Source organism: Chiloscyllium plagiosum, chromosome 7, assembly GCF_004010195.1.
Source record: "Chiloscyllium plagiosum isolate BGI_BamShark_2017 chromosome 7, ASM401019v2, whole genome shotgun sequence".
Classification (NCBI taxonomy): domain Eukaryota; kingdom Metazoa; phylum Chordata; class Chondrichthyes; order Orectolobiformes; family Hemiscylliidae; genus Chiloscyllium; species Chiloscyllium plagiosum.
Genome location: NC_057716.1, coordinates 5,707,898 through 5,723,183, shown reverse-complemented (window position 1 = coordinate 5,723,183; position 15,286 = coordinate 5,707,898). Strand labels below are relative to the sequence as shown.

Here is a 15,286-nt window from a genome sequence, read left to right as displayed (position 1 = left end):
GTAAAAACACAGTAAAGGAGCCAGAAACCTGAAAAAATCTACTTACCTTTGTTCTTACAGTCTAAAAAAAGAGGAAGCTCGCCCAGGGCCGGGATCATGGCCCAGCCCACTGAAGCAGTGGGCTTGTTTACTCACTAGACCCTGGGTGAGGAGCTGGCCAAATTTTGCAAGGTCCTGCGGAAGCAGATCCAGGAACAAAAATCAAAGAGAAGCTGGCTTCTGTATCTACCATGCTGCAAGACTTGGGGGAAAAAGGACAGATGAACTCAAGCGCTGGACTGTAGGGGTAGAGGCAGAGACTGACTCCTCCAAGAGCCACATTGAGGCAGGGGAAACACAGGTCCGTGGTCTGTTGGATCTGGTAGATGATCCTGAAAACAGGGTCAGAAGAAAGAACCTGCGCATTGTTGGCATACTGGAGGGGGCGGACGGTGATCAGCCAGTGGAGTCTTTCGAGAAATGGTTGCCGGAGTTCCTTGGTTTGGAGGCTGAGAAGGGAAGGATAACAATTGAAAGAGCCCACTGGATTACAGCACCAAAACCAGGTGCAGATCAGTGCCTATGCCCAGTTCTGGTAAGGTTGCATTATTATTAAGACAAGCAGAGGGTCATGAAAGCCTCTAGATCCCAGGGGATGGGCCCGAGGGCATTGGTATATGGCAACTCCAGGGTCATATTTTTTCAAGACTTCTAGGTGGCAGTGGTCCGGAAAAGAAGTCCTATGATGGTGTCAAGAGGAGATTGAGAGAGCTTGGGATCCAGTATTCTTTAAGATATCCCGCAGTGCTTCAGATCAATCATAATGGATCCATACATTTGTCAACTGATGAGATAAAGCGAAGAACTTTGTGGACACATTTATTTAAGTCGAATGGGTGAATAGGCAGAGAGGACAGAGCTGTTCGGGTTGCTTTTCTTTAAAAAGGACTTAGTGGAGTCTGTTTCTGGTAATAAATTGTGTGAACTGATGTCTGGGATGGATAGAGTATTTTTCTTTAATTTCTATGGTATGTTAAGGGGTTAGGTGGCATATTTATTTTTGTTTACTTATCTATAGTGCTAACCTTGCTCTTGGGTGTTTCTTCTCTGGTCGGTGTAGGTGGCGTGACCCTAGCTGGTAGGTGTTGAGAGTGTGGTTGGGATGGTTAGTAGTTGTAGGATGTGTAGGTACCCCCCTTGAATGGGGGTAAATTCCTCCAATCAGTGTCTTTGGCGATTTTTTTTTTTGTAGATTTGTTGACTGTAGTTATTTTAGTCTGTGTAGTTTTTGGGTTTTGTGGATTCTTTTGTATTAAAGCTCAGCGATCTATAATTTGGATTCTTCCTGTCTGGAGTCGAAATGGTGCTGTGGAAGGTTATGGCTAAGGATGTGTTTAAGTGGTGCGCCTGGAACATTAAGGGAAGTCATTCGCATGTCAAGAGGAAGAAGATACTTTCCAGCCTTAAAAGGGAGAGGGTGGATGTTACCTTATTACAAAAAAAATTTGGATGATGCAGAGCATTTGAAGCTGCAACAGAAGGGGTATGATCGAGTTTATTTTACATCTTTCAATATGAGGAGTAGAGGGGCAGCCATTTTAGTTAGAAAGAATCTCCCATTTAAGTTATTAGAATGCATTAAAGACACACATGGGAGACTTGTAATCCTTAAAGCTTTGATACATGGGGAAGAATACAGGATCTTAAATGTTTACTGTCCCTTGCCCACCCCCTTAAATCCCTGACAGACGCACTTTCTAGACTGGTTAACCGTGCATCTCAGCATATTATCATAGGAGGAGATTTCAATTGTCTAATATACGCTACAGTAGACAGATTGCCCAAAGGCCCGCTAATAAATTCTTTGTGATCTAAACAATTAAGGGATCTTTGTGTTGAATTGGGGTTGGTAGATGTTTGGAGGCAACTTCGCCCGACTGGCAGGGACTTCATGTTTTTTTTGAACCCACATAAATGCCATACCAGGATTGATCTTTCTCTGATCCCTGCAGCACATCTGGGCTTGGTGGCATCATGTACAACTGGCAAGTCACTATTTCCGATCACGCCCCAGTATATTTAATGGTCAAGAGTAAGGATACTGTGGTAGGCTCGAGGCACTGGCGACTGGACCCCTTCATCCTCAAGGATAGCAAGTTTTTTGAATTATTTTATACTGAGTTCAGGGATTTTTTAGATATTCATTCAGGCTCAGTCACTAACCCATCCATTCTTTGGGAAACAGCTAAAGCCTATGCGAGGGGTTGCTTATTTCCTATTCAGCCAGTAAGAAGCGACGGACGGGTGAGTAGCAACGCTTGCTCGAGACATGTCTGAAAGTTGCTGAAAAGGCATACATTGACAGACCCTCTCACTGGTTAAACTGCAGAGGGTCACAGCGCTTCGGTCTACACTGAACTCCATGCTCACGCGGACAGCCAAGAAAGAGCTTACATTTACAACTCAAAGGCTGTTTGAGCGTGGGGATAAGCCGGGCAAGTACCTAGCATATCTTGCTAGGAAAAAGAGTGCCCCCCATACCATCACCATGAACAGAGACGACACTGGAAATTTGACCTACGATTCTAAAAGGATTAATGCAGCATTCTGGCAATTTTATTCTGAATTATACCAATCTGAAAGCTGTGAGAGTGTGCAGTTTAGGATGGAATCTTGTTTTAAGAAATTGGACCTTCCGGGAGTGACCCCTGAACAAGAGTCTCCTCAATGCCCCATTGTCAGAGCAAGAGGTACAAAAGGCTGTGAGGCTGCTCAAGAATGGAAAGGCGCCACGTCCTGATGGGCTCCCTAGTAAGTTCTATAAGGAACTTAAAAGTATGTTGTCAGGGCCGATGTTTAGTATGTTTAATGACTCATATAAACATGGCCTTCTCCCACCATCTCTAAGAGAGGCGAATATCTCTCTCATTCTTAAAAAAGGGAAGGCCCCGGAGGACTGAGCTTCCTATAACCAATTACACTCCTGAATGTCGACTTCAAAATCCTATCCAAGACTCTGGCATTAAGGTTAGAATCTGTACTGTCCTCCATCATTAAGGAGGACCAGATGTGGTTCATAAAAGATCAATGGATAATGTCAGGAAATTACTTAACATGATCCAAGTATGTCGACAGTGATAGATACAGGGATTGGTGATCTCCTTAGATCCGGAAAAGGCATTTGACAAGGTTGAGTAACCATGTTTTTTTCATACATTGAAGCAGTTTGGCCTGGGAGAGACCTTCATCAGGTGGGTGGAGGTTTTGTGTAGTGATCTTCTTGCTGTGGTCCTCACCAATGGTATACAATCAAGCAATTTTAATACTTGTAGGGGCAATTGTCAGGGCTGTCCCTTGTCACCATTGCTTTTCACATTGGTGATCAAACTGCTGGTGGAGGCAATACGCAGGGATCTCAGTAAAACTGCTGCAGAAGTAGAGACTAAGTCACATAAGATCAGACTGTATGCAGATGATGTTCTTGTCTTCTTATCAAACCCAACAGTCTCAGTGCCACATCTGATATAATGCACCAATTTATTTGGTGGCTTCTCGGGTTATAAGATCAATTTTGTGAAGTCAGAGACCATACCCATGGGTGGTCTCCCCAGAGTGTCTGATCCTGCGGGAGGATCTCGATTCCCTTTTAGATGGTCGCAGGAGAGCTTTCTCGACTGAGGTATATTTATTATTCCCATTTTTGATCGGCTATTTAAAGCCAATTTTACCCATTTATTCGACAGAATCAAACAGAACCTTTGTAGATGGGAGGCACTTCCGATCTCTTGGTTAGGTCGGATAGCCCTCATTAAAATGAACATTCTGCCCCACCTGCTGTATCCTGTGTGAATGCTAGCTCTAATTTTTACCAAGCAAATATTTAGAAGACTGAAAGCTGGTTTAGTTCTTTTTTCAGGTATTGCAAGCGGCCCCTAAATTGACTAAGTTGCAGTTACCTTACAGACTGGGAGGAGTGGGCCTCCTAGAAGTCAAAAACTATCAGTTAAACCTGTTGCTATCTTATGTGAATGATTGGGCCCGGGGGGACACTCACTCACTTTGGTTGGACATTGAAGCATCTCAGGCAGGATGCCCCCTTATTAGCCTGCTATTCTTAGACAAAATGCGAACAGTTAAGGAATATTTTCACAGCCCAATAGTCATCAATACTGTCAAGGCGTGGAGGGCAATGCATCAGGGTGAGGGCAATATTGCCAAAGGATCATTTTTAATACCCATAGTCGATATGCTGGACTTTTAGCCAGGGATGATGGACTCTGGGTTTAAACTATGGGCAGCTCGGGGCGTGTCTTGCCTGAGTGATTTATTCAAAGGGGTCATATTGATGTCTTTTGACCAGTTGGCTTGGAAATATGAATTGCTCAGTAGGGACCTCTTTCGTTTCTTTCACATTCGAAACTTCATGCAAAAGAGACCACACTTCTAACTCATCCTTATAGGTCCGACATGGAGTTGAGGGTGTTGAGTGCTGAGGATACATTACCTGTTAGCAATGCTTATCATCTGTTGGGAGAGGGTCCCTCACATGAGACCGAACTGCTCTGTAAGATATGGGAGAGGGAATTGGATAATGAGATCTCTTCTGAAATATGGGAGTTTATCCAGGAAAATGGAAGAAGGATCTCAATTTGCAACAGGACCCACGCCTTGCAATTGAAGATTCTTCACAGGGTCCATTTGGCCCAGACTGCCTCGCTAGATTTAAAGCAGGAGCATCTCCAAAGTGTCCTAAATGTAAAGTGAGCATGGGCACGCTTACTCATTGTCTTTGGTCCTGCCACAGATTGCGGGCATACAGGAGCGCTATGGTAGGCGAAATAGAGAAGGCCTTGGGGACGGAGGTGGAAATGGATCAGGTATCTCTATTTCTTGGCTTTGTTAATTTACTTTCATTAGATGCACACAAAAAAAGGCTTTTCGGTATCCTCACTTTTTGTGCCAGAAAGAACATTCTATTAGGGTGGGTGTTAGAAAAACCCCCCTGGGGCTGGCAGGCTGGCATAAGCTAGTTATGGAGTACATCCCCTTGGACTTTCTGATGAGTATGGTGCCCAATAAAACCGAGAATTTCTCTAAGACATGGCGGCCATTTTTGGACTAACTGGGTACAGATTTGTCCACCATACTAATAAGAGACTTTATATAACCATGGCAATTTTATGTAATGAATCTGGTATCTAGGGGGGAGGAACTACAAACATATGAATATGTATAAACTTATGTACTCAGTGATCGAGGGATATTGCTTTGTTTTGCTGAGCTGTGTCATGGTTATTATTGTTAAGATTTTCCTTCTTTAGTTTAATTATTAATTAGTATTTATTTATATAATTAACGGGATTGTTTTTTAAACGTTGATTTGAATTGTTTGGTTTTGTATTTTTTGTAATAGTCAAAGGAAAAAAAATTTTTTTTTAATAAAAAAATTTTTTAAAAAAACCTACATTGAGTTTGAAGGTTCAAACAAAAGTAATTTTGATAGGTGGATAAGGGCATTGCAAATACAGCTCTTAGAGAGGACAATGAGTTTAGAAGGAGTTCTAAAATTCATTTTCTGAAGTAGTGAGAAGTCCTGGAGGAGGAGAGAGTTAAAACGACAACATTAGCAGCTGAAATGGCTGATGATTAAGAATCGGTCTATAAATCAATGTTTGGCTTCCAAAATCAATTTCAATCCATGAAAAGAAAAGTCCTCATGTGAAAAGGGAAAGATAGATCTCGGTGAAGATGATAAGGATAACTTACCACAGGATTAAAAAGTAAACCCTTGAAGGGGAAAGAGAAGTTAAAAAGCTCTGATGTTTTCACTGCAATAAAGTAGGTCTCATGGTGGGTTAGGAAAAGCACTGGGAAGCCTAGTGTCGGAAAACAGGAGAAGCCAGTGAATTTTGTTGGAGTTGTAAGGGAAAGTACAGTGGAAGCTAGAAAGCTGCACCAGAACATACAAGCTGGTCAGAGGTTGGTTAAGGAGGAAGTGCCAGATCTTCTTAAACCGTATACCTGCGAAGGTAAAGTTTACTCTCATAGGCCAGGAACAGCAGGTAAAGAGGTTACAATATTAAGAGACACAGGATGCTCTCAATCTATGATTTTGAAAGATGAGGCGATATGTACCTTTGAAGAGCTATTGCCAGAAAAGTTACTCGTAATGGGAATTTGTGCTAAGAAGCGCTCAATTATGTAAACTGAGGTTAGAGTGTCCAGTGAAAAGTGGAGAAGTTGTGGTAGGAATATTGGACAAACTCTCAGCTCCAGGAATACAATTTGTCCTTGCTAATGATAAAGCTAGTTCACAGGTAGGAATTCTGCCCACTGTGATTGAAAAGCTAGTAAAAACTCAGGCAACGGAACTATTTCAGGACATATATCCTGGGAATTTTCCTGACTGTGTGGTAATGAGGTCACAAAATCATCAGTTGAAACAAAAGAGATCAAAGAGTAAAGATAAGAAAGTTGAAGTGGAATTAGTAGACACCTGGTTAGATTAGATTACATTACAGTGTGGAAACAGGCCCTTCGGCCCAACAAGTCCACACCGACCCGCTGAAACGCAACCCACCAATACCCCTACATTTACCCCTTACCTAACACTACGGGCAATTTAGCATGGCCAATTCACCTGACCTGCACATCTTTTGGACTGTGGGAGGAAACCGGAGCACACGGAGGAAACCCACGCAGACACGGGGAGAACGGTTCTGAGGCGGGAATTGAACCCGGATCTCTGGCGTTGTGAGGCAGCAGTGCTAACCACTGTGCCACCGTGCCGCCCACGGTGTGATGAAATGGTTGAGACAAGCCAGGAGCAGATAGATGACACAGCAGACATCTTTAGCTCCGATAAATTAACTTAGTTACAGCAGAAGGATGAAAATTTAAAGCAATTGTATCAAAAGGCATAGACAGAAATAGAATCCAAATGTATCCCTGAACTTTATTATCTTAAAAATAATGTCTTAATGAGGAAATGGAGGCCATCATAGAATCAGGTAGATGAGAAATGGGCAGAAGTTCATCAAATCGTATTGCCAGTAGGATATAGAACAGAGCTGTTGTGAGTGGCTACTATTTGGGGGCCATTTAGGAGTGAGAAAAACGCAAGCTGAAATAAAAAACATTTTTACTGACCTGGACTGCACAAAGATGTAGTTGAATTTGCCAGACATGTCACACATGTCAGGTAATTGGAAAACCACAGGCAGTCATAAAACCCACACCTTTAATACCTATTCCTGCTTTTGAGGAACCTTTTTAAAAGAGCCTAATTGATTGCATAGGACCCTTACCTCAAATAAAAAGTGGGAATCAGTATTTGTTAACAATAATGAGTGTCTCCACTAGATTTCCAGAGGTCATCCCAATATGCAATATCACAGTTAAAAGGATTGTAGAGGAATTACTCAAACTTTTCATTGGATACAGACTAGCCACAGAGATACAATCAGATCAAGGGTCAAACTTCAAAATTATTCTGGGAAGTTATGGATAGCTTAGGAATAAAACAATTCAAATCTATTGTGAACCATCCAGAGTCACAGGGAGCACTGGAAAGGTGACATCAAACATTAAAGTCTGTGTTGAGGGTTTACAGTCAGGACTCTGAGCAAGGCAATTAAGTATAAAGTGAGCAAATACTAAGAAAACAAACTAATAACCCTGAAATGCGCTGTGCTCTGATGCATGAGATGTAAGTGTCCAAAGTAGCCTTACATCAGTATTGAAAGGCAAGGTGTCAGTGAGCTCCAAAGTGCAGTAATAATATGTTGAATTATACTCTAAGTTAGTCTGAGATGTATCATGATGATACGGTGAGGTTACTGCTTTACTTCTGATGGGCTCTGCAGTGGCTGCACCACAGAGTATGCTCTGAGATGATGGGGAATATTGTTCTCTGGAGGCTCAGAGAAGGTGCTGGCAAGCTGCAGCTATTTGTTGGTGACTTTCACTTTCAAGTGAGGAATTGATGCTGCTTAGATTCTCACCAATACCTGGGAAAATCGCAAACTGTAAATGAGGTGAAATTAGGGGTAATGAGATGTAAATGCGTGAAAATAGGGCCCTCACTGCTTACTCGTGAAATTCTCATTTAGCCATTGAAACCTCAAGGGAAAATTGGACCTGTTTTTTTTCTCAAAGTTGAAAATCTCATTTTTTAAATTCTCACCATACTCTCCTAACTTACTTGTCGTTGCCCATGTCAACACTGCTGCCTCACAATGCCAGGGACCTGGATTCGATTCCAGCCTTGGGGCGACTGTTTGTGTGGGGTTTGCACATTCTCCCTGTGTCTGCATGGATTTCTGCCAAGTGCTCCAGTTTCCTACCACAGCCCAAATCTATGCAGGTTGCATTGGTCATGCTTAATTGCCTTGTAGTATCCAGGGATGTGTAGGCTAGTTAGATCAGCCATTGTAAAAGCTGGGATAGGGTTCAGGGCTAGGTCTGGATGGGACACTCTTCAAAGGGTTGGTGTGATTCAGTGGGGTGAAAGGCCTGTTCCCCCGCACCATTGTGGGGATTCTATGATTCTAACTTAGTGCCATCGTTTTTCCAGGGTCACTTTGGTAACTTATACATATTGAATTTTGTTTTAGGAAGGGCCAGAGTGGTTGAAATGTTTAAACAAAAGTGAAAATCCATTAATGGCTCCTGGTTCCACTGGATCCTTTTCAATTCATGCTTACATTTTTTATTTTCTGTGGTAACCAACAAAATCAGAAAGCTTGGCCTCTTCTACTTGGTGCCTCCCATTAATGAAGCAACTGAGTTTTCAGAGGTTGGTGGTGTGGGAATACAGGAGCACCTGCCACTTTAATAGCACAGTACATTTATTTCCAAGGTCCCTGTGTCTCAATGTCATTTTTTTTGCAGTGTATCTTTCTTCCCTTCTGATCCTGCCTAATGTTCTCTGCTCATAGCAACGGTATGTGTGCTATTAAATAATCCTGCTCTTATTTCCTTCTTTCCCTTTTACCCACTTCCTCAGCATTGGGGTGATAGTTACATCGAGGATGTCGAGTTTCTTAGAAAGTGACCTCTCCATTTAACCATAAAAAATTTACTGTAATATTGAGATGCAAGTCGAAGTGATAATTCTTTTTTGTTTTCTCTCACCTTTTCTCTAAAGGTTCCCATCTTTTATTTTAATTGTTGCGTTACTGCACACATGACTAATTGTTTTCCACAGAAGTAACTTTGCAGTAACATTGGAAGCTATTTGTGGAGTATTCATGGAGCTTTTTTTTTAAAGATGCATATTTCCATTACACACACACACACACACACACACACACACACACACACACACACACACACACACACATTGAAAAATCAAACTCAATTAATGACACAAAGAGAAGGAAAAAAAAGTGGAGTACATTGTACAAAAATGAAGTGGCTGCTGCAGCAATAACAAAACAGCTGCAGCTTATAAGGAATTAAAAGTTCAGAAATAAGGACTTCAGAAGTTTAAATATATATGCTGGCTGACATATGGTAACTTTCTTAAAGGCACCATTGAGAAGGAAAGGGTTAGTTACACTTGTTTTGAGGAAAGGAGAGAATACATTAAATTTAATCTCTTAGAATTGAGTGAAAACAACAAGAGCAAGCCAGACAACAGTTTTGAAGAAAAATTGCCATCTCTTGCCAAAGTCAAATCATCAGGCCTGTCAACATAACTTTTAAATTATGAGGAGGAGTCAGATGAACATTTTGATGGTTTCCTTACAATACTGGAAAATGCAGATGAAACAAAACTTCAGTTTGTTTGGTGCTATGCTGGGACCACAAATAATTACAATACATATTAATATCTTGGATGATTGTAGTGAAGGTTTTATCACCAAGTTTGCAGATGACACAAGAGTGAGTTCAGTGAGTTGGCAAAAACATGGCAGATGGAATACAATGAGGGAAATTGGTCACTTTGGTAACTCCTATATATATTGAATTTTGCTTTAGGAAGGGCCAGAGTGGTTGAAACTTTTAAACAAAGGTAAAAATCCATGAATAGCTCCACTGGATCCTTTTCAGTTTATGCTTACATTTTTTATTTTCTGTGGTAATCAATGAAATCAGAAAGCTTGTCCACTCGGTCTCTCAGATGTCTGGGAGCTTTGCAGGAATTGGATTTAAATGGAAAGAGACTGCAGAAAGCTACAACAACAGGATTTGGGGATCCTTGTGAATGAATCACAAAAAGCTAGCATCCGAGTTCAGTGGGAAGGCAAATATAATGTTGACCTCTATTTCGAAGGGAATGGAGTTTAAAATATGGAGGTCCTTCTAAAGCCTGTACAAGGCAGCTGGAACACTGTGAGAAGGTGAGGACTGCAGATGCTGGAGATCAGTCGAAAAGTGTGGCGCTGGAAAATCACAGCAGGTCGGTAGCATCATTGGATGCTGCCTGAGGTGCTGGAACACTGTGAACAGTACTGGATCCCTTATCTAAGGAAAGCCATACTGGTGTTGGGGGCGTCCAGCGGAGGCAGAGAAGGTTCCTGGTTTGATCCTGGTTTGGTTAGTTTGGAGTTGTACTCAATGGAAGTTAGAAGAATAAGTGGAGAGCTTATTATAACGTGCAAGATTCTTAGGGGGCTTGATGGGGTAGATTCCAAAAGGTTGTTTCCCTTTAGGGGCAAGTGTAGGACCAGAGCATATATTCTCAGTTTAACAGGCTGACCATTAAAGAATGAGATGAGGAGGACTTCTTTCTCTGAGGGTGGTGAACTCCTGCAATCCTTTACTATAGAGGGATGTCAAGGCTGATCGATTAAGTGTAGTCAAGGCTGAGGTAGATGTTTAATCAGTAACAAAATCAACGATTGTGGGGAAAAGTGGAGTTGAGGATTATCAGGTCAGTCATGATCTGATTGACTGACAAATCAGACCCAATAGCTTCATGGCCTACTTCTGCTCCTACATCTTATGGTCTTATGAGGCTCTGCATTTTATGAGTCTTTGCACTTTTTGTAGTGCAACAAGATAACATTGGAAAGTGCTAGCTTGTAACATTGCAGGCTCTGTACACTATCCATACACACACAGCCATGGAAAGGCAGATAAAAAGGATGCATGTTGGGGGAGGGAAGAGACAGGCTGCAAAGGGGGAAAATGGAGAAGGAAGCTGAAAGGGGGAGACTGACTGGGAAGCTCAAAGGCGAGAGAACAGTTTTAAATCCATTAATAAAGGAGAATTTTGTTAACTTAGAGCCAGGAAAACTTGGAATGACTGAGGTATTGAGACTACAAATGTTTAGGAACAATTATGGAGGGAAAAATGTAGTGGATGCTAGTGTAATCGACACTGTCAATTGTTAAATTTACATCTGAAATTCAGATGTGAGACACACGATAAAGAGAAGTAACTGTTTAGTTGAGCTCTTTTAGCTTTGTGCATAATATAATGGAAATGTATTAGCTGCAAACTCACCAATCTCTGGAAGATGAATTTAGAGTGTTACTATTTTTGTGTGTAGAAGTGAAGGTCATTTATTTTGGGGAGAAAAAATAACTTTTGTTGCTAAATTGTCTGCATGTGCCAGTTTAACTACTGTGGTGTCTAAGAAATTAATGCTTTCCTTACATGTTGTGGCTTTATGTTTAATAATTAAGGGGATTGAAATCTCCAGTTCAAACATATGTCAATACAAATACAAAAGGTGTTATTATTATGTGACTGCATCACCTAATAAATTAGTGAGAATCAAAAGTGAGCCCTTGAGAAAATTGTTCTGACCCCTCTGAGAAAGCGTTACAATGGATTGCATACAGTTCTGGTCACCACACAACCAGAAGGATGTGGATGCTTTGGAGAGGGTCCAGAAACGGTTTACCAGGATGTTGCCTGGTATAGGGAATTTTAACTATGAAGAAAAGTTGGATAGACTGGGTTTGTTTTCATTGGAATGCAGGAGGCTGAGGGGCGACCTGATAGAAGTTTATTAGATTGTGAATGGCATGGATCGAGTGGAAATTGTGGGCTTTTTCACCGGGTGGAGCGGTCAATTACAAGGGGACACAAGTTCAAGGTTTGGGGTGTGGTGGTGGAATTTAAAAGAGATGTGTGAGGCAAGTTTTTCGCACAAAAGGGGTCAGAGGAGGTGGTGGAAGCAGTCACAATAGCAGCATTCAAGAAACACATGGGCAGTGCATGAACAGGAAGGAAATAGATGAGGATATGGATCTTGTAAATGAAGACAGTTTTAGTATGGAAGGGCAAAATGCATCAGTGCAGGCTTGGAGGGCCAAAGAGCCTGTTCCTGGGCTGTAATTTTCTTTGGTCTTTGTTTGTTTTAGTTGGCGTGATCTAATAAGTGAGCTCTTCCATATCTCATGTCAAAACACACAGCAAACTTGAGAGAGCTGAGTCCGAGTGGTCAGAGTCAGATGAGAGAGGAGTTTCAACAAACTCAGGAGTGATATGTATTTAGACCAGTCTGTCTTACTACTACAGGAACAAACCTGTCATTCTGCATTTGGGACCTCTACGAAAGGACTAGGAAAAGAGGTCAAATGAATAGCATTCACATCCAAAGCTCCAACATTAACTGAGACCAGATATGCAACATCGAAAGAGAACTTCTGCCAGTTGTCTACATATGTGAGAAATTGAGTTCAGATCTTTACTGGAGAAGGGTCATTGTTGAGAGTGATCATCAATCTATCAGGAAATTTGTTGGATCCAGAGTAATCATACCCACTACAATGCAGAAATAACTTCAGTAGAAGATTCATGAAAGTCACATTGGAATGAAGGTGTGTAAGCTCAGAACCAGATCAGTTGTACACTGTTCATCTGTGTGCTGATAGGCATCAACAAAGACATTGAAAGAATGGTGACTGCATGCAATATATGCCAGAAGAACAGTTACAGAGTAGAAAGAGGAGATAAGAGCTACTGAACAACCAGCTAGACCACACCATTCCCTAGCTGCAACAATTGCCTCACAAGTACAAGTTAGGTTCATTGTGCAAGGGATTCCTGAAATGAGAATGGGGTCCAATTCACCTCAAGAAAACTGAAGGGATTCGCTGAACCAGTCAGTTTCACCATTATCACCACATTACCCAAGGGGATGCTGGTGTATGTCCGACTGGTCAAGTCAACCAGTAAGAGACAAAGGAATATTCAGAGCATACCTTGTTTTCACTCCAATCTACATCTTTTTAAGGCTGTCAAGAAACTGTCTGGATGAATGGAAGAAGGTATGAGATAATGGTAAGACAAGGTAACCCCTCCAGTTGATCAGGAGAAAATAAGGCAACAATTCACAGATGGACAGATAAAAGGAAGTCGATACTTTAACAACCATATTGAATCTGTGCCTCAGTCGTTAAAAGGACAAACTTTCCATAAACAAGTTGCAATGATTAAAACCTCGAACCTAGCAAAAATTGGTTAAGTTGAGACTTCAAGGGGATACATCACGGAGACCAAAACTGCCCAGCATATGAGGAGGAACAGGGTGAGTATGCAACTGACACCTAAGCTGTAAAAGTAGAAAATATCAGTAGAAAAGTAGAAAATTACCAGTGGGCAAATATCCCTATTTTCACCAACAAGTGATGCAACATCAATGATGTCACCAGCAAATTACACAATAGCAACATCAAGAACCATTGTACACCAACAGCAGCTTTTGCAACATCACCTGTTCAGTGGATCAAGTTACCACTAACAACAATGAGTGCCAAATCTACGAGATGTAGACACAACTTCCTCCAACCTAAGCAACGTTACTTCACAAAATGCAATTGTTAATCTTAATTCAGAAGAAAGCTAATGATTGAAACAGTTATATTAATGTAGATGTTTTAAAAGGTGGATTTTATATTGTTATGATTGTAAAGAGCTAGGAACCAACTGTTTCTGAGTACCTGGGGTGTTACATTTCATCTAAGAGAAAGTGAGGACTGCAGATACTGGAGATCAGAGCTGAAAAATGTATTGCTGGAAAAGCGCAGCAGGTCAGGCAGCATCCAAGGAGCAGGAGAATCGACGTTTCGGGCATAAGCCCTTCTACTGGAGTCTGCTTATGCCCGAAACGTCAATTCTCCTGCTCCTTAGATGCTGCCTGACCTGCTGCGCTTTTCCAGCAACACATTTTTCAGCGGTGTTACATTTCATTGCTACCCTGTGATCCAGTGCTGAGTAAAAACACATCAGGCTATCAAGTGCTTGGAGATCAGCAAGAAATAGCATCCCTTCAGCTCCGGTTCTGAGTCTAAAGTGTGATTATTTTATCAGATTATATGATCAGATTATATAACATTAGAACCAAAAAAAGTAAAAGTGGGGTCAGTCATTCATTTAGTCAACTATCTTTGTTTAACAGTTCTCTGTTTACATGAAACAACCCAGATATCTACCATCTTTGCTCCAGTAAAAAGGATGCTTTAACCCATAATTCCCTTAGTGAAGCACTGCCAACTTCCCATTGGTTGTGTGATTCATGCAATATTTAGCATTGCAGTTACTAACACTGATAAATAATTTAATATTTTCTAACACAAATGAATACAGATACATGAAGGAAGAGCAGCCGTGTGGTTTAGTACCAAATGCTTTTAGCTGTGTCAAACAGTGTCTTGGAAAGAAGAATGTCTAAAAATACCTCTATTTAGTTGATTTATCAACTTTATCATATGTGGACTTTCATCATCACAATTCCTTCTGTGAAATAATTGTGAAAATTAAAATAATTATTTTCCTTTGCTGTATTGATCTTTTAATTATTGACAATTTTCTGCTCAATTATTTTGCCAATAGCCTAATTGGTGAAGGATACTGAATCTAAACTTGTGATTCTGACAACACGTAAGTTTTTAGGGATCCTGGTCAGCATAGACAGCGTGGGCTGAAGGGCCTGTTTCCGTGTTGTATGACTATGAAACTAAATTAACATTGATGGCAAAAGTCATTCTTTTTCTAATTAGGCACTTGTTAAAATATGTGTTTATTAAAATGGAGAAAAGTAAAAAATATTGTTAATAATCACAATTCCTTAAGATAAAATATTTTTTTCAGGAAGTTGTAGTCGTGAGAACTCCCTTTTTAGTGAACTTCAGTTTAATGCTAGAATATAATTTTGCTTGTGAAAACATTGGTCTTTGTTGCCCAAGTCTTGGATTGTCTGGGAAGATGTGATTGCTCTGCTGCATTGTTTTTTGTGATTATTCTGGAGCAAAAGGTCCGTAATCCATTCCCAGTAGAATAACTAGCAGACTGGAAGTAGGCATGAATTGGCATATTGCCATTCTGTTGCAATTTTAAATGCAGTGG

At 41.0% G+C, this 15,286-nt stretch overlaps 1 protein-coding gene across 4 annotated transcripts in view; it reads left to right on the top strand.

Moving 5' to 3' along the window:
* The window catches only part of hecw2a (HECT, C2 and WW domain containing E3 ubiquitin protein ligase 2a), a 335,739-nt gene that overhangs the window by 21,158 nt on the left and 299,295 nt on the right, over positions 1–15,286 (top strand). The window lies entirely within an intron of this gene.